The sequence below is a fragment of the Euphorbia lathyris genome, chromosome 5 (genome assembly GCF_963576675.1).
Source record: "Euphorbia lathyris chromosome 5, ddEupLath1.1, whole genome shotgun sequence".
Taxonomy (NCBI): Eukaryota; Viridiplantae; Streptophyta; class Magnoliopsida; order Malpighiales; family Euphorbiaceae; genus Euphorbia; species Euphorbia lathyris.
The window spans coordinates 59363642-59389387 of NC_088914.1; the positions used below are offsets into that span (position 1 = coordinate 59363642).

The window sequence follows — 25746 nt, forward strand, 5'->3', positions numbered from 1 at the left end:
ACAGATAAAGATTTAAGCTTAAAAAGTGTGACTATATAAAGAATCCAATTCAAGCCAAAGGTTATGCCACCTATTCGTCCAAGCCAGTCAACAGTTTTGCCTCATGCACAAAAGCCGAGAGGATAGGGAAAGCAAAGGCCCCTTTGTAGAAGCCATGAGAATTGCGGATAGACCCCGGCACCACCCGCCTCCCGAAGCCCCAAAAAGGAGCCATCTATCCGTGTTAGCTTTTCAATTAGATGGTGGAGGTTTCCAAAGAACTGTTGTTAGAATATATTGACCATCGTCTATATTAGTGTCATATAGACAGACCATTGTCTATATGAGTGTCATATCGACAGACCATTGTCTGTACTGGTGTCATATAGACAGAGGTTATATCATTGTCTATATTAGTGTCATATAGATAAGGGTATTAGTGTCTTTATGCATAATTGTAATTGTTTGACTATAAATACTGTAATCCTCTCTATTTCATATATACAAAAATATCTCTTTCTCTTCATCACCTTTCAATTCCAGTTAGGTTAATATGGTATCAGAGCAGGGTGGTGGATTCCAGATTCCGACGACTGGAAATTGAGATGATCGGAGAATGAGAAGAAAGAAACAACAGTACAGATCGTACGCTGATATAGTGAATTCAAGTTTTGAAGAAGTTGAATCAGAATCAAGCGATTCTGAATCAAGAAATTCTGATCGTGATTCTGAATTAAGCAATTCCGATCGCAATTCAGATCGTGACAATTCTAATCGCAATTTCGACCGCAACTCAGATCAAGATTTCAATCACGATTCAAATCGTACTATTCCTAATCCAGAATCGACGATGAATACATCGGGTAATTCATCAAACAACCAAAGCAGTGACAATCCTGGTTTGATGATCGTTAATATAATTCTTGATGGAAAGAATTACAATCTGTGGAAGAGAGCATTGTTGCTTGCCATTAGTGCAAAACGCAAGACAAATTTCATCATGAAGAACGATGAACCAGCAGATCGAACCTCAGATGCTCATTTGAAGTGGAAAGAAATGGATGATCTGGTTTTCTCCTGGATCTTGAATTCTCTCACCAAAGAATTGGGTGCAGTCTTCATTCATGCAAAATCTGCTCAAGGATTGTGGAAGGAGATAGAACAAAGGTATGGAGAAAGTAATGGTCCTCTTATCTTTCAACTTCGCAAGGAGATTTGTAGTTCGACTCAAGGAGGTATGTCTTTAGTAGATTTTTTCAATAAGATGAAAATGATGTGGGATGAATATGCAATATTGAAGCCTATTGAAAATTGCACTTGTGGAGAGTCAAGGAAACTTGCTCAAACACATATTGAGGATGAACAATTGATGCAATTTTTGTCTGGATTAAATGCTGAGTTTGATCATGTTAGAGATCAAATCTTGATCATGGAACCATTACCTCCTGTTAATAAGGCATTTTCAATTCTTTCACGAATTGAGAAACAAAGAAGTGGAAGCACAAATAACAATGTTGTGGAGTTTGTTAATATGTCTGCTGGTGGTAGAAAACAAGGATATAACACTGGTTATAATAGTGGAAAAAGTGGTTATCAGACCAAAAACAAATCGGATAAGGTTTGTACTTATTGCAAAAAAGAAGGACATGAGCGTCAAGATTGTTTCAGGATTAAAGGATATCCAGATTGGTTCAAAGGAAAGAGGATAACTGGACCAGCCAAACACCAAGCAAATATGACACAAGAACCATCTTCTGAACTCGAAACTCCTTTATCTAACTGTGATTTTGATGATAGTGAGGCATGCAGGAAAGATTCGATGCAGGAAATGTTGCAAAAATTGGAGGTAATGCAAAGGGAGGTTCAAAGAGCTATCAAAGGAAAACAATCAGACTAGGAATTTTCTGCATTCGCTGGTTTTGCTGGTGCTTGTGCAGGTAATAATTCAGTTCGAAATCCTGAAATATATGCTGAATGGATAATAGATTCAGGTGCTACTACACATATGACCTCAAATTTAGGAATAATGACTAATGTTATCAAGTTGACAAACACAAAAAGGATTTTTCTACCAACATGAGAAGTACATTTAGTCAGTTTCAGGGGAGAGGTGTTATGTCAGAAGAATTTGCAATTGCATAATGTTCTATATGTTCCCAATTTTAAGCAAAATTTGATGTCAGTTGGTAGATTGTTGAAAGATCAACACATTACAGTGAAATTTTGGGCTGAATATTGTGTTTTGCAGGACCTGAAATGTGAGGAAATCATCGCAGTGGGCAGAATAAAGAATGGTTTATACTACTTGAATGATGAATCCTTCAATAAAGATGTAATAATGAATTTGTCTAGTCCGAATAGTATGCTTAGTAATAAGTTTACAGTTTTATCTACTAAAGAAGATTGTTCTGATGTGTTTTTGTGGCATAGAAGACTTGGTCATATGGCTTCAGATAAATTGTCACATGTTTTTCAGTTTCCTAACTCTTAGCAATTTAGTCAGTGTGATGTTTGTTTAAGAGCTAAGCAAGTCAGACAACCTTTTTGTAATAGCTCTATTCAATCAATAAAAGTTTTTGATTTGCTACATTTAGATTGTTGGGGTCCTTATAAGAAGACTTCTTTGAGTGGAGATCGATACATGTTGACAATTGTTGATGACTTTAGCAGAGTCACCTGGACTATTCTATTCAAACATAAGGATCAAGTAGCCAGTTTGTTAGAAAATTTCTTAATCCTGGTCAAAACACAATTTCAAATGGAGGTGAAATGTATAAGAACGGATAATGGGACAGAATTTATTGGAACTAACACTCAATCAATTCTTCAGAAATATGGAATAGAACATCAGAAAACTTGTGTTTACACTCCGCAAAAAAATGGAGTTGTGGAGCGCAGACACAGGAGTTTGACAAATGTTGCAAGGGCATTATTGAAGGAAGGTTCACTGCCTATCAGGTTCTGGGGAGAAGCAATGCTTCATGCCACAGTGCTGTTAAATGTGTCTCCTACTAAAGTGTTGAAATGGAAGACCCCGTATGAAGTGTTGTATAATAAGGTACCAAATTACACAGATTTGAGAATTTTTGGATGTGCAGGGTATGTTTTAAATGTCAATCCTAAGAAGGGAAAGTTTGACGACAGATCGAATCTGAGTATATATCTGGGTTATTCGGCTGGACAAAAGGGGTGGAAAATGTACAATACAATTACACAGCAATTGTGTACCTCAAGAGATGTCAAATTTCTTGAAAATGTTTTTCCTTATGCAACTAACCAACACAATTTGCAGGAAGTTGCTAATTCTCATAATGGCAATGAGGATTTTAATAACATTTTCAGGTCAATTCCATCGGATGATGAAGAAGTTGAAGTCCTTACTGCAGATAATCATTTGACAGACACATCTCTTATTGGTGATTCAACTTCAACTTTGCCTGTAGAGACAACAGTTGATGCTTCTGCACCCTTGTTACCTTCAATTGCTGCCAACAGGCCTCATCGACAGCATACCAAACCAGGATGGATGAGAGATTTTGTGATTAATCAGATTTCTCATGAAGGAAGCAGTTCCCTTTTGTACAGTCAAGAGCATACAGCTTATATGGCAGAATTAAATAAAGAATATGAGCCAAAGAATTATAATGAAGCCAAAGGGAATCCTAAATGGGAGAAAGCTATGTCTGAAGAAATTGAAGCCTTGGAAAGGAACAAAACTTGGAAGCTAGTGCATCTACCTTCAGGAAAGACAACTATCACTTCCAGATGGATTTTCAAAGCGAAATATGCTCCTGATGGAACTGTTTCTAGGTATAAAGCCAGACTTGTGGCTCGTGGTTATAACCAAACATATGGAGTGGATTATCATGACAGTTACTCTCCTGTTACTAAAGTAACCACAGTGAGAGTTTTTCTTGCAGTGGCTACGGCCAACAATTGGCCAATTCAGCAGATAGACATTAATAATGCTTACTTGCATGGATCAATTGAGGAGGAATTATACATGGAAGCACCAGCAGGATATGATAGTTAGGGCATGGTTTGCAAACTGGAAAAGTCCTTATATGGACTTAAGCAGGCTGGAAGGCAATGGAATAAAGCTTTCACAAACAAGTTGATTCAATTGGGATATGTGAAATCCATACATGATTATTGTCTATTTACTAAAAGAACAACAGATGGCCACTTCCTTGCATTAATCGTATATGTTGATGATGTACTTATAACTGGTACATCAATGGAATTGATTGCAGAAACTAAAAGAGCTTTGGATGAGTCATTCACTATCAAAGATATGGGAGAAGCCAAGTATTTTTTGGGAATAGAACTAGCAAGATCAGACAAAGGTTTGCTTATTTCTCAATCAAAGTATATCAGGGATTTGATAAAGGATGCTGGATTGACAGAAGCTCATAGTGTAACTAGTCCTTTTGCATCAGGTGTTAAACTTGATGATGAAGGTTCTCCACTATACACTGAACCAGAGAGATACAGAAGAATGGTTGGCAGGTTGCTTTACCTTGGATTCACAAGGCCTGATATTTCCTTTGCTACACAACAATTGAGTCAGTATATGAGCAATCCAACAGTAATACATATGGAGACAGCAATACATGTGGTGAAATATTTGAAGAATTCAATTAATGTTGGTTTGTTCTATGGTGTGGCAGCTGATTTGCAAAACATGGAGGCATACTGTGATTCAGATTGGGGAAGGTGCAAAATCACACGTAAGTCAGTAACAGGATATTGTGTTTTTATAGGGAAAAATTTGGTGTCTTGGAAGTCCAAAAAGCAAGGAACAGTCAGTAAAAGCTCTGCTGAAGCAGAGTACAGGGCTATGTCCACAACATCTTGCGAACTTAAATGGTTGTCATACTTATTATCTGAATTCAGGTATCAACCACAATTGCCAATTCCTTTATATTGTGATAACCAAGCAGCCATTCACATAGCGGCTAATCCTGTATTTCATAAGCAAATGAAACATGTTGAAATAGATTGTCATATAGTCAGACAGCATATGGAATCAGGGTTTATTAGCACTCCTTATGTGAGTTCTTCTCAACAAATTGCTGATTTACTGACAAAGCCTTTGACAGGACCTCAGATGGCCACAGCTTTGCATAAGATGCAGTTGTACACTTATGCAGATTATGGTTGTTCAAGTTGAAATTCAGAGTATCTCAACTTGAGGGGAGGCTGTTAGAATATATTGACCATCGTCTATATTAGTGTCATATAGACAGACCATTGTCTATATGAGTGTCATATCGACAGACCATTGTCTGTACTGGTGTCATATAGACAGAGGTTATATCATTGTCTATATTAGTGTCATATAGATAAGGGTATTAGTGTCTTTATGCATAATTGTAATTGTTTGACTATAAATACTGTAATCCTCTCTATTTCATATATACAAAAATATCTCTTTCTCTTCATCACCTTTCAATTCCAGTTAGGTTAATAACTGTCAGAGGAGACGTCAGTAGGTAACATGCTAAATGAAAATGACGAAGGAGTTGTTGGTATGCTAAAGAGTTGAAAGTGCAGGTTCAGCCAATTGAGTCTGATTCTCGGACTAGGTGCCAAAGCTGACGGAGCAAGCAGTGCGGATTTTATAGAATCTCATCGAAGACAGATTTATTTCAAGCCTGCCAGAGTAACAAAATCCCATTAAATAGCGACAAAATCCAAAGGCTACGAATCTGAGGGCTAAAAGAGACATGGATAAAACTCTGAAATAAATCCCTGAATGAATCAGTATTAACTGTTGGCATTTTAAAAAGGAGAGAAACTATCTTCCACAATGATGTGTAACAAGCTATTTAAGATAGCTAAACCAATACAAACTCTACAAGAGATTTAACAACTCTGAAAGATCCTACTTCATCTCTCCTCCCTCAAAAAATTTTCTTCTCTTCCTCACCGAAACTTTGAGCTTCATCTTCTGATGGCTAACAATGGCAGTTCACCAGATTTCTCGACCAACACCTCCCCACCGTCACTCTATCTCTTCCCACACCTAATATCTCAACTCACTTATCAATCAAATCACTGAAAGTAATTATCTATTGTGGAAAGCTCAACTCATGCCCATGTTGAAAGAATGTAATTTGGCATCTGATATTAATGGGAATGTTCCACCTAAATCTTTGCCTTTCGGAGCTGTTAATCCAATGTATGACACATTGATCAACAAGTTCTCAGCTGGATTGTATCATCATGTTCAGTAGCTGTTCTACTTCAGATTGTAGGGGCTAAAACTGCTAGGCTTGCTTGGAAAAAACTTGAGAAGGCTTATTCTGCTGGTTCTATCTTTTCCTTTAGGAGCTGTTAATCTGTTTTTTCAGCTTATATTCACCTTCACACCGAACCAAGCTCAGATTTGTAATCCTACAGAAAACTAATTACCAAAACCCACTCCATGAGTACCTGTAGCCAAATTGGAAATCTTAAACCAAAATCATTTAAGGCAACAGTTGACATTACACCGACATGTTACATCTAGGGGCATCTTAAATATTTTTGGGTCTGTGCTAAAGGAAAAAAATGGATCTTATTCATTAAAAATAATTAACATTTTCATATAACAATAATGTTTCTAAAAAATGAAACACCAAATACTTTAATTTGATTTTTTACATAATAAAAATGATAAACATAATTTAATTAGATATTGTATAATAATAATAAAAAAATTGGTCTCTTTAAAATTCTTACATCATTAGACTCTCGCTATTTTCTTGATAAGTTAACATACACTTAGTTTTTGACATAATAAATGATAAAAGCAATTTAGTTAGATATTTGTAAAGTAAGGAAGAAGATGAATGAAATTTGAGAGAATAGTATTGAAGAAGAATGAAGTTACACGAGTTAATGTAACTAAAAATACAGAGATACAAAATACCAATAGAATTCCTAGCTTTATAGTCTGTTAACTAACTATACTAACATCTAACAAACTTATTTAACAGCTAACAAACTTATTTAACAGCTGATAACAGAATTGTAGATTCTGTTAACTTCAGTTGACAGATTTCTTCAACATTCCCCGCTCAAATTTGGTATACTTGCAATACCAAGTTTGTCAATGAAGCTGTCAATCTGAGTTCCAGTTAAAACCTTGGTAAACAGGTCTGCCAACTGATCTGTAGTAGAAACATGTGGTGTTGCTATGAAACCTTGCTCTACATAGTCCCTGACAAAGTGAATATCTATTTCAAAATGCTTTGTCTTTTCATGATCAATAGGATTTGCCGCAATCGCAATTGCAGATGTGTTGTCACAGAACACTTGAATTGGTAATTCAACTTTGATTTGAAATTCCTTGAGCAAAAAGGATAACCATTTAACCTCACAAGCTGTTGTTGATAAGCTTCTATACTCTGCTTCAGCTGAGGATTTACTCACAATTGATTGCTTCTTGCTCTTCCAAGATATCATTGCTTTGCCAATGAAAGTACAATAACCTGTGACTGACCTTCTTGTACCTCTACAAACAGCCCAATCAGCATCATAAAAGGCTTTCAGCCGCAATGAATCCTGTTTAGGATAAAAAATACCTCTGTTGGAAGTGCCCTTAAGATACCTCAGTATGTGTAATGCAGCATTCATGTGATGCTCACAAGGGTCTTTCATAAACTGACTGAGTTGTTGTGTGGGAAAACAGATGTCCGGTCTTATAAAACCGAGATACAAAAGTCTGCCAATCAATCTTCTATATTGGTCAGGCGACTTCAGTTTAGTTGAAACATCTGAAGTTTGAAACCCAGATGGCAATGGTGAATTAGCTGTATTTGCTTCTTCTAGTTTTGCATCTTTAATCAAATCTCTTATGTACTTCACTTGAGAAATGATCATGCCATTGTCTGATCTAGCCACTTCTATGCCAAGGAAATACTTGACATATCCTATGTCTTTTATTGTGAATTCCTTGTGCAAATATTGTTTGAGCTTCACAATTTCTCCCTCTGATGTACCTGTGATAAGTGCATCATCCACATACAAAACCAATGCCAAAAACATACCTCCTTCAATCTTTGTATAAAGACAATGATCATGTTTTGACTTATTAAAATCAAATGCAATCAGTTTAGAAGACATTTCTTTGTTCCATTGGCGCCCTGCCTATTTTAAACCGTATAATGACTTTGTAAGCTTGCATACAAGGCCTGGAGCTTCATTATATCCCTCTGGTGGTTGCATATAAAGTTCTTCAATAAACCCATGCAAATACGCATTGTTTATGTCAACTTGGTGTACTGGCCACTTATATGCCGCTGCAACAGCTAGAAAAAGCCTGACTGTAGTAACTTTGGCCACTGGAGAATATGAGTCTGTATAATCAATTCCATAGACTTGATTGTAGCCTCTTGCCACCAATCTAGCCTTGAATCTATCAACTGTTCCATCTGAATTTCTCTTGATGCGAAAAACCCATTTTGATGTTATAGCCTTCTTATGAGCAGGTAATTTAGTCAGTACCCAAGTTTTGTTTTCTTCCAATGCTGCCAACTCCTGATTCATAGCTTGAACCCATCTTTCATCTTTAATTGCTTCAGCATAACTCTTGGGCTCAGTTTCTTCATTAAGATGAGCTACAAATCCTGCATGAGAACTTGTGAATACTGGCAGAATACAAGTTGATCTGTCCACTGAGGAAGTTTGAACCAAGGCTACAAAATCCTGCAACCAAGCAGGTTTCTTTGTTTGTCTGCGAGGCCTTGTTTCATAGAGAGGAACTGTCAAGCTCTCTGAAGCAGATGTATTATCTGTAGGAAGAGGAGAATGAGATGATGTTACAGGATCATCAAATGAAAAATCATCACCAGTTGTATCTACAGGATTTACAGACATATTTGGTTGCTCAGCATCTGCAAAAATATCATTGTTAATGAAGGAGGGATCATTTGAATCATCATTGTCAAGTATCAAACTTGGTGAAGGATTGAGACTTTGTGAAGGTGAGCTTGTGTTGTCAGTTCTGCAAGGGAAGATATGTTCATGAAAAACAATATCTCTGGTTACTTGAATATTTCCTGTTGAGAAATTGAACACAACAAAGCCCTTCTGCCCTCATTTGTATCCCAGAAAAATACCCTTTTGTGCCCTTTCATCAAACTTATCTTTTCTGGGTTGCAGGTTTGTGATGTAACATAAACAACCAAACACCTTGAGATTAGTATAAACAGGCTTCCTCTTATGTAGCCTTTCAAATGGTGTCTGCCATTTTAAACTCTCAACTGGTAGTAAATTGATGATGTGAGTTGCTGTCATAATTGCCTCTCCCCAAAACCTGTTTGTTACCCCAGATTGGAACAACAGTGATCTTGCCACCTCCAATAAGTGTCTATGCTTTCTTTCAATGACTCCATTCTGTTGAGGAGTGTAAGTGCAGCTCTTTTGATGTAAAATGCCAAGGCTATGAAAAATCTGTTGACATGCTGAACTTGTAAATTCGGTACCATTGTCACTTCTAATCATTTTAACTTTGGTATCAAACTGATTTTGAACCAAAGTTAAGAATGTTTGTAGTGCTGTACTGACCTCAGTTTTAGCCTTGAGCAATATAGTCCATAAAAGCCTTAGAATAATCATCTACTATAGTCAAGATAAATCTAGCACAAGAAGTAGAAAGCTTATGATATGGACCCCAGATATCTGTATGTAAAAGCTCAAAAATTTTATTTGAAGTAGTGTTGCTTACAGGGAAAACTGTCCTGTGCTGTTTTGCTAAAGGACAAATAGCACAATCTTTGATAGATTCTTTACATTTCAAGCCATGAATATGTCTTATTTTCTGCCAAGAAGTATGGCCTACCTATAATGCCACAGTGTATCTTTATCAACATCATTACACTGAGCTGCATTGGCCACTACATTATTAACTGAATGGGAAATTTTTTGTAAAGTAGACACTGCAAATGAACTTTTGTTGAGTAAGTAAAGTCCATTCTCTAGAAATCCCACTGCTAGTATTTCCTTAGTCTTCTGGTCCTGTAATACACAATTTCCAGGTTGGAAGTTAATGACAATGTTTGTCTCCTTCAACAATTGCCCCACAGAAAGCAAATTAAACTTGAAGGATGGCACATAAAGAACATTATGCAGCTGTAACTTCTCAGTAAAAATGATTGTTCCTGTATGTGTTATCAACTGTGTGCTTCCATCTGGCAAAGTTACTGATCTCATACATTGTAAAGGCTTATATTTCACAAAACAAGTTGTATGCACACACATATGACAGGTAGCACCAGAATCAATGATCCATGTATCATTATCACTATTCTGTATCATATGAGTAATGGAATTGACATTACCTGCAAATCCAGAGAAACAAGCCAAGTTTGCCATATCATTGGAAGCCTTGTTCATCATGAACTTCTGAAACTCTTGCATCATTTGAGAGAACATTGCTGGTTGGGGCTCATTCTCATTATCACTAGAACCAGCGAAATGTGCCTGAGTAGAGTTAGACTTCTTTCCTCCCTTCTTTTTCTGTTTGAACCAGTCAGGATAACCCTTTAACTTGAAGCAAGTATCCTTCAGATGGCCTGGTTTCTTACAGTGAGAACAAATCATATCTTCTTTCTTCATTTCATTCCCAGTATTGTTAGAACTAGTAGCAATATTAGCAACTTCAAAGTGATATGCTGTGCTAACATTTTGCTTCTGTCTTTCCATTTTCTGAATCATTGCATAAGCTTTATTAACTGTTGGCAATGGTTGCATCATCAAAATGTGATCTCTCTGACTATCATAGACATCATTTAAGCCCATGAGGAACTGCATCAGATGATCAGCCTCCACCATGTCTAATGTTTTCTTTGCAACTGTTCCACATTCACAAATGGGAATAGGATTTATCTCTGCTAAATCCTCCAAGAGTTTCTTCATCTGTGTATAGTAAACACAAACAAATGAATTTCCCTGTGACAATTTAGTCAAATTCTTCTTGATTTGGTAGATCAATGGGCCATTTGATTCTCCAAACCTTTGTTCAATTTCAGTCCACAATTCATTTGCTGTCTTCACATACAGAAATGAATCTACCAAATCTTTAGACATAGTACTCAAAATCCAGTTAAGTACCATATTATCTACTGCTTTCCATTTCTTATAGCGATCAACATCTGTAACAGGTGGTGCTACATTGGTTCCTAAAGCATAATCAAGCTTATCTTTGGCTGATAATCCAATTTTGATAGCACGAATCCATGACAGGTAATTGTTAGAAGTAAGAGGGGCACTTACAAAAACAAAACCAGGATGAATGTTATCAGAATTCTGCAAACCTCCAAAATTAGGGTTTGCGTTGCGATCTCCATTACTGCCATGAGAACCTCCAGAACCTCTGGATCCATCATTTGTATGATCATCTATAGCCATTTCGTTGATTTCCTCCTCGAATTCCTCAAGATCTTCAAGTTCTTCAACCTCTGTTTCTGTATTTTCTTCAACCAACAAATCGAAAGGATTACTTCGATTTTTGTTGCGATTTCTCTTCTTTCCAGTCATCTACTACCTTCAATCGTGCGGAATTGAGTGATAAAAGCTACTTCCATTTCTCTGATACCATGTAAAGTAAGGAAGAAGATGAATGAAATTTGAGAGAATAGTATTGAAGAAGAATGAAGTTACACGAGTTAATGTAACTAAAAATACAGAGATACAAAATACCAATAGAATTCCTAGCTTTATAGTCTGTTAACTAACTATACTAACATCTAACAAACTTATTTAACAGCTAACAAACTTATTTAACAGCTGATAACAGAATTGTAGATTTTGTTAACTTCAGTTGACAGATTTCTTCAACAATATTGTATAATAAAAAATTGGATCCCTTTAAATTTGGAGACCTATGCACGAGACTTGTTTGTACTCTCTCCTTCTACCCCCTTAGGTACATCCACACTAGCCTGAGGTATAATGCGGCTCGAATACAACTTGGGCATTAGTTCATCCTTCATATGCTACTGATGTAATTGGATGTCGATGGGTCTTTTGAACTCCACTACATCCTAATGGGTCCCTTGATCAATACAAGGCAAGACTAGTTGTAAAAGGCTTTCATTACTAGTTGGATGTTGATGGGTCTTTTGAACTCCACTACATCCTACCACCATTCGATTATTTCTATCTATTGTTGCCTTTAATGGTTGGATGATAAGTTAGTTGGATGTTTCTAATTCTTTCCTTCATGGTTCTCTTGATGAATTTGTATTTATGTTGCAACCAGAAGGCTTTGTTAATTCACAATTCTCTACCCATGTCTGTAAATTACAAACCAAGTTAGATATCAAGATCTGGGTCAACTAGCATATCTTCTTGGCTTGGAAGCTAACTGGTCCTCCGGAACTGCCACACTCAATAAGTACAAATACATCCAAGATCTCCTTACAAAATAAAAATTGATTTATTTTAAATCCATTTTGACACCTTCATGCACTTCGACTAAAATGAATCTCAATGATAGTGAACCATTTGATGATCCTTTTCTCTATTGGGGTATAGTTGGTGGTCTTCATTATATCAGATTTTACACATTCAGATGTATCTCATTTAGTGAACAAAGTCTGTGTCAGTATATGCATAAACCAACTGTAAATCATTGGAAGGCGGTAAAACGAGTACTTCCTATCTTCACTCCCCACCGTCACATGGTCTTACATTACGCCAAGGTACTAAGGTACTACTCATGAAATCAATGGGTTTGCTGATGCAGATTGGGGTGGTAATTTGGATGATAGAAAGTCCACTTCTGGTTACGCCATGTTTGTTGGACCCAATCTCATCTCATGGCGTTCCTCAAAACTGAAGCCGCGTATCGGGCATTAACATCTCTTGCTTTATAAGTCACTTGGATCCAAATGCTTATTGATAGGAAACCCCATTTTTCAGGATTGTTCCAAGCATTTGTAACTCGCTTTTCACTTTTGTTCGTGATAAAGTCGCCAAAAAAGAATTACGTGTTTGCTACCTCCAACTTTGGACCAAACTGCAGACTTGCTCACAAAACCAATTTCCAAGGCTCAATTCCTCAACTCCTAGACAAACTAATGGTTCAACCACTATAAGTTTGAGGGAAAGTGATAAGAAAATTGACTAGGTCCAATATTTACTAAATATTTTGCTTATATTTATCCTTTAATTATTTTATCTGGACGATAGTCAAATTGTTTTGTTTTTCAAATTACAACTAGTTGTAACTAATTATATGTAACAAACTATTCAATATAAACTCTACAAGATATTACACCATCGCTTTGACAAAATAGTCATATTGACATAGCTAGGGCCGTCTTAAACTTTTTGGGGACATGTGCTAAATTTTTATCAAATGTTTGATATTTAATAGAATTTTGTATTAAGAAAATATAAAGAGAAATGAATGAATGAATAGTAAGGTTGTGAATTTGAATAGTTGAATATCTAAATCACATATACATTTAATGCAGTGAAAATGTGTAAATTGATCTTATTACATTATATTAATTTTCTTTTTCAATTTAAAATTTTGGGGCTCTTATAATTTTGAGGCCCTGTGCGGAATGGCTCCTTGCACACCTTCATCTACCGTTGTACATAGCAACAATAACCTGTAGAATTATCATACCAGAAACTTTAAATATTAGTATATTGAATTATTACAAAAATGATGCGGACATCCTAACTGGGATCAATAATAACACGCGCCTTGGCGGATCTCCTCTCGGCGTTCCCACAGAGGTTGTATCTAAGAGGGCGGATCCCCTGGACACGCGAGCGGGGCGGATCTAGGCGTACGCCATGAGGCGTACCAACAACTACACTGGGCGGATCTCAAGTTTACTTCCTGCCGAAGGAATTCACCAACAACCTCTGACGCTCCGTACCTGCACCTCTGTACCTGTTGTCTAGGCGCATCACCTATCTTACCCTTTTATTGTTAACCATATTGTAACCCTAATAGGGGTAGTCCCTGTCCTTTACTGATCAATTAGAGGTTGTATTTAAACCCTCATTTTGTAAGGATAAGGGAACTTTTATCAATCAAATATCATTTCTCATTGAGATTAGGGTTTATACCTTTGTTTATCGGGATTCACTCCTTCTAGTCTAGCTAGAGAAGAAGATCTTTGTTGGTTTACGATTAAAACCTCCATTTATCGCTTTCAATCTGTATCAGTTGGTATCAGAGCTAATCGTTTCCTGACCCGAAACTTCTTTTGGCAATGGTTCAACCCCGACAACCGCAAGATTCCATGGAAACCAGTGACCGGAGATATGAGGAGCTGAGAGAGCACCTCGCGGAATAAATCCAGGCCAGCCTTGAGCAGCAGAAACAAAACGACCAACGGTTCCAGGAGCTAACCGCTTCCCTGGAAAACCTCAGATTGGAGATCCGTGTAGTGGTCAGACCAGCCGCCGGGGAGTCCGACCAGAGGAGGGAAGGAGTCCTTGAACCACGACCCCAAAGGCAACCCACACCACCTCGACTACCATTGGCAAATGTCCAACTTCCACGAATGGGTCCTAGGGATCCTGAGGTAAGAAGACCCAACTTTGTCCTTGTACATAACGCTGATAGTGATAGTGATGATTTTGAGGATATTGGGGATAATGGTGCCTTTAGAACTGTGAGGAATGGTGGTCCGATTGACGACAGACGTGTGGGTATTGCTAGGGCAGAACCAGATCTAGGGAACTTTGATAGAGATGACGCCTTTAAGCTAAAAATAGACTTACCGTCTTTTGGAGGCGAATTGGATATAGAGGGGTTCTTAGATTGGTTATCGGAAGTTGAACGTTTCTTTGAGTATGCTGGTATTCCTGATGAGAGGAAAGTTAGACTGGTGGCGTATCGCCTGAAGGGTGGCGCATCAGTTTGGTGGGATCAGATGAGGGAAGAGAGGAGAAGAGGGGGCAGAGATCCGATTAGATCTTGGCTACGGATGAAGGCGATGCTGAGGGAGCGGTTCTTACCGCCGGACTACGAACAGTATATCTACAGCTCCTACAGAGGATGCTCTCAAGGGACCCGAAGTGTCCATGAGTATACTTCTGAGTTCTTAAGGCTTTCGGCGAGAGCCAACCTGTCTGAAACTGAAAGCCAAAAGACCTCTAGGTATCTAGAAGGGTTGAGATACAATATCCAGGATCGTATTGGCACACAGATGGTGGTTAGAGTACAAGATGCTAGGAATTTAGCCCTCAAGGCTGAGTCCCAACTGACCGGGAGATCCAGGAGATCCGCCACTACTGAGTATACACCTGGAGGAAGAGATAACGTGAAGTCTTACGACAAAGGCAAGCAGGTGGCGAGTGCCAGTGGGGCCAAGGTTAACAGTGTGGGAAGGGGATCCGTTGGAGATACTAGACCATACAAAGAAGCACCTATACCACCCAAGAGCAACAATCCGTATGCAAGGCCAGCACCTTTCAAATGTTTTCGGTGCAATGAGCCAGGACATAGATCCAACGAGTGTCCTAGAAGGAAGAGCGCCAACATGGTGGAGAGGTATGAAGATGACTATGACGAAGAGGATGAAGTATTTTGTGAACCCTTGGGAGAAGATGATGAGGTGGCGGGTGAAGAGAGGTACGCCATTCATATGGTACGGCGTTTGTTAGTCTCCAGCCGGATAGAGGGCGATTAGAGGCACCGAGTATTCAGGACCCGCTGTCTTGTGAAGGGTGGGCGATGTAATGTGATAATAGATAGTGGGAGCCAAGAGAACATTGTGAGTAGCAGCGCCGTTTAGAAGTTCGGGTTGTTGGTAGAGGCGCACCCTGATCCCTACAGGGTGGGATGGATCAAGAACGTGGGCGAGTTGAGGGTGACCCAGAGATGCAAGGTATCGATTGAGATTGGTAACTATTATGATGAAGTCTGTTGTGATGTGGTCGACATGGACGCATGCCACCTATTGTTGGGCCGACCCTGGCAGTTTGATAACAACGCCACCCACGCCGGAAGAGAGAACACTTACAGATTTGTGAAGAATGGGGTGAAGTTTGTCCTTACACCAATGGTGAGAGAGCCAAAGGCCGACGAAAAGTCTACCTTGGTAGTCTGTCCTACACACAAATCGTTCGTCAGCGAATGTGAGGAAAGCTAGATGGTGTATGTGGTGATGGTTAAGGCGAATCACGAGGCCGCCCGAAGGGGCGAAAGAGAGATGCCGAATGAAGTGACCCGCCTACTTGGCGAGTATCAAGATCTGTTCCCCGACGAACTGCCGAGTGGGTTACCACCTTTGAGAGATCCAACATCATATCGATCTGGTGCCTGGGGCTAGTTTGCCAAGCCTCCCACATTATCGAATGAGCCCAAAGGAGAATGATGTCATGAGACAAAAAGTGGAGGAACTCATCGAGATGGGATACGTTAGGGAGAGTATGAGTCCTTGCGCTGTTCCAGCTTTACTTACACCGAAGAAGGATGGGTCTTGGTGGATGTGTGTTGACAGTAGGGCTATTAACAAGATCACCATCAAGTATAAGTTCCCGATTCCAAGGTTGGATGACATGTTGGATCAACTTGGCGGATCTCGAGTCTTCTCCAAGATTGATCTCAGGAGTGGGTATCATCAGATACGAATCCGATCTGGGGATGAGTGGAAGACTGCCTTCAAGACAAGAGATGGATTGTATGAATGGTTAGTTATGCCCTTTGGGATGACCAACGCCCCTAGTACTTTTATGAGACTGATGAATCAGGTGCTTCGCCCAGTGATTGGGAAGTTCGTAGTTGTGTATTTTGACGACATTTTGATCCACAGCCAGACCTTGGCGGAACATGAAGAGCACTTGCAGACAGTGTTTGACCTGCTAAGGAAACACCAACTATACGCCAACACCAAGAAGTGTGACTTTGTCATGGAGAGCTTAGTTTTCCTTGGATTCGTGGTCAGCGGGACTGGAATCCAAGTTGATGGGGAGAAAGTAAGAGCCATCCGAGAATGGCCTACTCCGAGGAACGTGGGGGATATCAGGAGTTTTCATGGGCTAGCAACGTTTTATCGCCGATTCATTAAGAACTTCAGTTCCATAGTGGCCCCGTTGACGAAATGTTTGAAGAAGGGAAAGGGGTTCGAGTGGGCGGACGCCCAAGAAGAGAGCTTCGCCTTGATCAAGGAAAAGCTGAGTACAGCGCCAGTGCTGGCGTATCCCGATTTTGACAAACTGTTTGAAGTTGAGTGTGATGCCAATAGAATTGGGATTGGTGGTGTCTTGATGCAAGAAAAGAGGCCCATTGCATACTTCAGTGAGAAGCTCTGTGAGGCACGGCAAAGGTGGGCAACGTATGATCAAGAGTTTTATGCTGTAGTGAGGGCATTGAAAGTATGGGAACATTACTTGGTGGGAAAAGAGTTCATCCTCTACACTGACCATCAAGCTCTCAAATACCTGGGAAGTCAGAAGCAACTTCGAAGCGCCATGCACGCCCAGTGGTCTGCCTTCATAGATAAGTTCCCCTATAAGCTTATCCATAAGGCGGGAAAACAGAACATAGTGGCGGACGCCTTGAGTCGGAGGGTTGCACTAATAAAAACAGTCAACCTGGAGACCGATTGTTTCGAACACATCAGAGGAGAGTACCTGGCGGATCCTGACTTTGGAAGTATCTGGGAGAAGTGCCAGCGCCAACCTGGGGATGGGGCGTATCACTTGATGGATGAGTATCTAATGAGGGGCAACCAACTTTGTTTACCCTGCACTTCTATCCGCGAGAATGTGGTCCGAGATCTACATGGCGGATCCCTGGGGGGACATTTTGGGCGAGACAAGACATATGCAGCAGTGAGTTCCCGTTATTTCTGGCCCAAAATGAGAAGAGATGTGGCGTACCTGGTAGAACGATGCTATATCTGCCAGACCGCCAAGGGACACGCTACAAATGCTGGCTTACAGCTACCCTTGCCTGTACCAGAAACCATATGGGAGGATCTGTCCATGGATTTTTTCCTAGGGTTACCCAGAACTCAGTGAGGCATGGATTCCATCTTTGTGGTTGTTGACCGGTTTTCGAAAATGGCACACTTCATACCATGCCGTAAGACTAACGACGCCTCAGCGACTGCCAAGCTATTCTTCAAAGAGGTTGTCAGACTACATGGTGTACCAAAGAGCATTATCTCAGACCGTGACACAAAGTTCCTGAGTCACTTCTGGCGGACCTTGTGGGCTCTTTTTGATACTTCTCTGAAGTTTAGTACCACCGCCCACCCTCAGACAGACGGACAGACAGAAGTGGTCAATCGGACTCTGGGAAACTTACTGCGCAGCAAATGTAAGGATAAGCCCAGGATGTGGGACGTGGTTTTAGCACAAGCTTAGTTCGCCTACAATGGATCTGTACACTCGGGAACTGGGAAGTCACCCTTTGAGGTGGTATACACTAAGACCCTGAATCACGTCCTTGATATAGCCCATCTTCCCAAAGGAAACGTGACTGCAAACCAGCTAGCCAAAGACTATGTCCAGATGCACCAAGAGGTGAAGGAGACTCTTGAGGAGAGAAACCAGAAACTAAAAGCTAAGGCGGATGAGCACCGCAGGGACCTACAGTTCGAAGTGGGAGATGAGGTTATGGTACACTTGGGAAAAGAGAGACTCGCCAACGCCACAAGCAGCAAGCTTCGACCGAGAAAGTACGGGCCATATAAGATCACCAAGAAGGTTAATGCCAATGCCTATCACATAGCTTTGCCAAATTGGCTTGGTAAAGTCTCACCGGCGTTCAATGTTCGTGACCTTAGCCCGTGGAAGTCAGATGGCCCTTTGGAGAACAACACAGACAAGCCAGTGCCGAATTCTTTTAAAGAAGGAGAGAATGATGCGGACATCCTAACTGGGATCAATAATAATACGCGCCTTGGCGGATCTCCTCTCGACGTTCCCACAGAGGTTGTATCTAAGAGGGCGGATCCCCTGGACACGCGAGCGGGGCGGATTTAGGCGTACGCCATGAGGCGTACCAACAACTACACTGGGCGGATCTCAAGTTTACTTCCTGCCGAAGGAATTCACCAACAACCTCTGACGCTCCGTACCTACACCTCTGTACCTGTTGTCTAGGCGCATCACCTATCTTACCCTTTTATTGTTAACCATATTGTAACCCTAATAGGGGTAGTCCCTGTCTTTTACTGATCAATTAGAGGTTGTATTTAAACCCTCATTTTGTAAGGATAATGGAACTTTTATTAATCAAATATCATTTCTCATTGAGATTAAGGTTTATACCTTTGTTTATCGGGATTCACTCTTCTAGTCTAGCTAGAGAAGAAGATCTTTGTTGGTTTACGATTAAAACCTCCATTTATCGCTTTCAATCTGTATCAAAAAAAATTGGTCTCAACTTAATTTGGAGATTTTAAAGAATCAATTCCAATTTGATTCAGTTGAATACTTATCTATATTAAGCTACTTACTCGGAAACACATTATAAGCCATATGCATAACTAAACAAACAGTGTAAAAATTGTATTATATATATTATTACAAAAGTGTTTAAAACTCAAGTTGGCAGTTGCCTAAACTAATTAAATTTGAACAACAACATCAACTTGTCTTTTCTTATTTATTTTTATTTTTTTTGTTACACATCAACTTGGTTTGTTAATCCAAAAAATAGCACCAAAATGATAATTGTTTTTATTTATGGTGAAAAATTCAGGCTTCATTTGCAAATCAGTATATGGAAATGGAATCTTTGAGGATCTCCCTAACTCACACATCAAACTAATAGAAAACATAATAAATTAATACAGAATTCTTTCTATAATATATATGTGACCTTTTGAGTTGTAAAGCTAGCTTATATGTATCTACTTGCATGTCTAACACTAGGACAGATTTTGTTTTGATTTTATTCTTTTTTAATAATCTTTTTCCTTTTTCAACAATACATATCCAAAACATTTAATTAAAAGAACCTTTAGTATACATCAAAACAATAGACAAAGTTGAGTTGAGGAACCTTTAGTACCAATAACTCATATTTCTTTACTAAAAGACTATTAATTCATTTGTTCCATCTCAGCAAGCACTGCTCAAATCTAGAAGTTATGTGTATGTATGTATGGCTCTTCTTTCTTCCCAAAACCATCCACTAATCTAATTAATCATTATTGGTTTTTGATTCATAATCTTATTTAATATTTAATATTCTCCATAATCTTTTTGCAATCCAACAAAAGTATTTTGGTGGGTGAACATTAATTACTTGAAACCTTTTTATATAGACATACAAAAATGCAAACGCCACTTTTTACAAATTATATATACTCACAACTCTCACTTGTCCACTACAAACAAACCAAAACAAACATTTTCTTCCTACTGCATAACCTCTAAATTCTAATCCCACTCTTAATTATGGGTGCTAAAGAGACATCTTCTTCTCTTAGATGTGAAATCACAATAATTCAAGCCAAAAACATTCAACTCAAATCCCATGGAACCTTCTTTGTTAGATACTATCTTTCTGCACCAAACAACAAAAGAATCCAAATAAATACCAAACAAATCTCTTCTAAATCCAATCTTGTTTGGAATGAATCTAATTCTGTAGAGTGTTTAGGTACTCAAGAAACTGTTAACAGCCTAAAAGAAGACAGCATAGTTATGGAGCTAAGGTGGAGATCAAACAGTACAAACCTCTTCAGAAGGTCATCAAAACTGGTTGGGAGTGCTCAAATTCCATGGAGATCAGTTTTTGAATCACCAAATATGCAAATGGAAAAGTGGGTAAACATGGTGTCCAACCAAAAGATGAACCGTACAAGTGTTTTTGACGAAAGCATTCAGCTTCCTTCAGTTCAAATATGTATGAGTGTTAGAATGCCAACAGAGTTAATGGTGGAGAAGAGAATCAATAGATTACAACAATATGAGTGTACACATAAAAATGGATATTGCAAATGTGAAGATTATGAGATTTTAGCATTAGTGGGTGCTTTTGAATCAGCTCTATAGTGTCCAGCAGTGAGTACAAAAAGTAGAGTAGAAATTGTATAGATTTTTTTGTTTCTTATATCTTTTTTTGAAGATTTTATTCAATTCCTTAATTGTTTCCGAGAAACTGGGTATCCATATTTAAACCTACAGATTCAGCACCATATTTAAATTTTCCATTGAATTGTTCAGCATGGAATATGAATTAATTTCTTTAATGCAACATTTTTCAGATGGTAGCAAAGCAACAGACTAATCTCGTTTAAGTCAAATATTATGTTAATGACACAAAGCGAAAATAAAATAAATAAAAAGGTTAGCTGGCTGTAAAATATCAAATATTAAAAAGGGTAAATAATTATAAAGTCTCTGACACTACAACAAAAATTGCCTATAGAGGCAGTTTTTTTCGCTTGTAGGGGCGGTTAAAACCGCCCCTACAAGGTCTAGGGGCGGTTTTATAAACCGTCCCAAAACTGTCGCCAAAGGGGACCGGAGCTACGAATTTATAGGGGCGGTTTTAACCGCCCCTACACCTGATTCTAGAATCCCTTTTGACTCTAGGGGCGGTTAAAACCGCCCCAACATAATTTATGCATCATCTATTATATATACTACTTTTTACATTTGAATTTGCTACCTACAATAATTATTGATTAATTTAATTGTACAAATCAATTAAAAAAGAACATATAATATCAAAAAATTCAACTTTTGATATATTAGTAAATTCAATACATGATTCTAAAATTAAAAAACAATAAATTTAATAAAGTATGTCATTTCAATATCACTAGCTTGATATTGCAACACTAATGTCATTTAAATATCAAAATAAAACCATTACATGAGATCCCTCTTGTTTCTAAATTGTCGATCCTCCATCCGTACGTATTGGAAACCTAGACACTAATGGCATTGCCTCTTAGTTCCAATGTTGCAACATCACGAGCTCTTTGGCAGCCAATACTGTGCTTCCCTTTGTTATATATACCTGGCTTCATATATATACCCAGGTCACTATAATTGCACCAAACAGCACGAAATGTCTAAGATCATATATATACCCATCCTTGTAGTTTGCCTCCTATGACTACAAGGTTCCATCATGGTATGCTGCATCTGGGAAGAGTCTAAGATCAACCACTCCAAAAGATAAGTTCTTGTTTGAGTATCTGAATCATGTAAATGTAGAATGTAGACTAGTAAGGAATACAAATATCTTACAGTCACCAAATAGAAAGGCTGGTAGAAATATCAATGTATGACAATTCAGAACAGAGACTTACACAATTGAGAACTCAGGGAAAAACTGACTTGCCTTTATGCAAGCAGATGAGCATGAAGCCGGAACTTCCACCTGTCATTATTAAGTTTGGTGCTAAGCTAAAATGTACAGGGAACACGAATAACACCTACAAGAGAAACTCTCACATATCTAAACAAATATGGGATTTATCTTACCCCAAAAATTCCATTGAAGTCGATCATAATGTGAGAAATCGAATGTGATATGCTTAAAGCAATTTCAAATCCTGCAATCAGAAAAAAAGAAAATCATAAGACCATATATGTTAATTAAAAACGACCAGAAATTTGACAGTCTACCTAGGTTGACCAATTAAACTAGAACTTGAGGAGATATGCCTTAAGGGTTCACGTCTTGTTTCCCTCTCAACTTCCAAATTTTCTATTTTTCTCTTTGCACCAATTGAAGAAATTCAAAGTGGATGAGTTGACACGCAACTTACAGGTCTCCATCCAAGCACAAAGGGAAGTCCTTAATATCCCCAATCATAGTATTAACAAGAAAGGATACTGTTAATGTGGATAGACTAACACATGTTATGCTTCTTGAAAGGTTCAAGCCGTGATTCTCATAACTGTGATCATGGTGATGCTCAAAGCTAACATGTGGATGGTATTAGAAGAACGAGTACATTGGAGAACCGTCAAGAGAATCCTCATATAGATATTAGGAAAAGTCCAAAAATGTAGCCACTCCATCAGCGGTGCAATGTATAAAATCATTCAACAGAGCTGGTATAATGAGAAATGCACTTTAATGAAAATCAGAGTAAGTTTGCTGAATTTGACCAAGGAACAGGACAAAATTATTTTACTAATAAGAGGTTGTTATATGGTTTCACATACACAACATTAAAATCAGATTGAATTAACCATGATTAATAGGAATAGTACAAGCTCAGTATAAAGTTGATTCAGCTGTCTACATGTAAGGAAGTAGAACTAACCTTGATTAATATAAGTTGTACATTTTCATCTTTCTCCCACTTCTCAAGGAAATCTGCCAGCAAAAGGACCTGATTTCATTTAAAAACACAGATTGAATTACACACAAGAACAATCTTAAACTGATAAACCCATAACAATAAGATTTGTGGGCATAAATACCACTTCAGATGAAATAACATTTAGCTGACGCGGTCTGCTAAAGCCCTCTTTTTTTGTAGTGATTCATACCTCTTTGTCCTGTATAAAAAGCTAGTTGCCTATATCATAGCAATAAGAAGACATATTAGCACCTAAAACACTCATTACCACATAGAGTGCTCACACCAATTTGTCAATCTCAAAAGCATCAGATCCTAGATTTACAAGCCAAGTTAATGCAACAAAACATAACATTTGAAACCAAATTTGTAGACACTGAACTTATCCTTATATTTCATAAGCAAACCATAAAACATAATCATGTCCACAATCTGATGGGTTCAAAACTCCATAAAATATAGCAGGGCAGAAAATGCCATGAACTTATTCCACAACTATTAGATAGATTACAAAGAAATACCTTGTTGATCAATATACTTGATATCATCGGAATATGAAAATACAGCTAACAAAACATAGACATTAGTTTGGCAATTAGAATACATTGCAACTCCAATAATAATAGGTTAATTCATAAGCTAAATTAAGATAAGTTCCAAATAACAATCAAATCTAAACATAGCAAATCTAAATAGATCCTGGCATATCGACCGCCATCAACTCAAGCTCAGATAATCGGCTACAACTCAACCTTATTGGAAGCAAGATAATCAGAACGTTTGAGAAACACAACTGAAAAACCAACAGAAAATATAAGATGGAATTAATATGCCTAATTAAGCCTCAAATTAGTGCTAAAACCAAACATAATTTACTCAAAATGGCAACAGCTTTCCAATCTTTCCAGATATCAGAAATAGGAATTCCATTTCCATCCAAATCAAACACTTTCACAGTATTCAGTCAATTCGGGGAATCCTCATCCACCTAACCCGAATAGTCAATTCCTATCAGACAAGCTCATATAATCAGCTATTAATTGAAAATCAATCATAGATTGATCAAAACTTCTTTCAATAATAAGACTAGACGACGAGGCTTTGACGCGCGGTTAGTAATTTAGTTGGTCTACGGAGGTCGATCGTCGAATTAGAGACAAAAATAGGTATCGAAGTCTTACCGGTGGTGGCGACGGTAGGTCGGGAAATATTTGGGAAGAAAACGGTGGAGAGAAAAACTGCCATGGCTCGCCTGGCTCCGACTCGTTTCCATGGTTAGCTGTGGAGTAATAGAGTGGGCTCTGTTGTGGCCGTTGGTTTCTTCTGTGGAAGGCCAGAATTGGATCCAGATAATTTCGCTTAGGGTTTATATTTGAAGGAGGACTAAACTTGGGCAAATTATGTAGTGGGCTTATAAGACAAAGCCCAAGGGACGGTTTTATAAACCGCTGCAACTAAAGGGCTGCCAAAGCCCATTATTTTTGTAGTGTGAGTTTTTACTTAATACACTAGTCAGTCCTTCTGTTTTTAGAAATAATTATATAGTCCCTCAGTTTTTAGTTTCATCAACTCCTTAGTCCTTATGTTTGAGTCAATGGTCAAACTATACCAAATAAATTTTAAAATACCAAAATTACCCTTTATTCTATATTTTAATAATGAAACATCTATTTTTCCTATTTTATGTTTTTTTCTCATTTTTTCCTACATAATCTCTACAATATTTGTTTCCTATATAATCTCTACAATATTGAGTAATTAATTTATTAAATTTTATATAATTATAGAAATTTAATTTAGTAGCCTAAATTTTATTGACTAAAAAAATGAATAAAAAATATTTCAAAAATTATCAAAAATAAAAGCAAAACTATATAAATGGTAAAAAGTAATCTTTATTTATCTCTAATAAATTTTATAAATGAAGAAAAAAAATATGATTTTTAAATTTTTTTATTAATATTTAATGCTAGTTTAAAGACATTATATTAAAAAAATAACAATTTATGAGAATAAAAATACATTTTTAATGATTAGTATATACAATTATATAAATTTCGGTATATATATATCTACTTCATAAACTTTATTAAAACTATTTCGATTAAATTTGAAATTAAAAAATAAGTTTTTTTTATGTAAATAATTAGGGGCAATTTGGACTTTCATCTATAAAAACACATGGAAGGACTAAAAAGTTGATTAACATATGGTGGACCTACTAATATGTTAAGCAAAAACATAAGGACTTTATTTACCCTTTTAAAAATAATATTAACCATTATCATTCTTTCAGGAAGCTGAGATGCACATGCTTCTCTAACCTTCAAGTAGTTGTACTTGACAACACCACAAAGAGCTGCAAATTTTTTTTTTTTTAAAAAAGAATAAATTTTTTTAATGGAAATCAGAACTAAATTCCATGACCTCATAAACAGTAATGGAACTTCAAAAGGTAAGGCAATACCAATTTCATAACCAGTTATATTGAATCCGGTTATTGGGTAGTTTTACTTCA

General features: G+C 37.8%; 1 long non-coding RNA gene across 4 annotated transcripts; it reads right to left on the reverse strand.

Moving 5' to 3' along the window:
- Positions 1-21627: 21627 nt before the first annotated feature.
- LOC136230853 (uncharacterized) lies at positions 21628-24635 on the reverse strand. 4 transcript variants are annotated; one of them, XR_010689570.1, is made up of 7 exons: positions 24410-24635; positions 23350-23447; positions 23190-23258; positions 22686-22974; positions 22399-22469; positions 22224-22294; positions 21628-22109 (listed from the first exon to the last, which is right to left on the reverse strand). It is a non-coding gene; the product is annotated as an uncharacterized lncRNA (long non-coding RNA). The 4 variants fall into 4 exon arrangements; XR_010689567.1 differs by having other exon boundaries at positions 22582-22974; XR_010689568.1 differs by having other exon boundaries at positions 22543-22974.
- Between the last annotated feature and the right edge of the window lie 1111 nt (positions 24636-25746).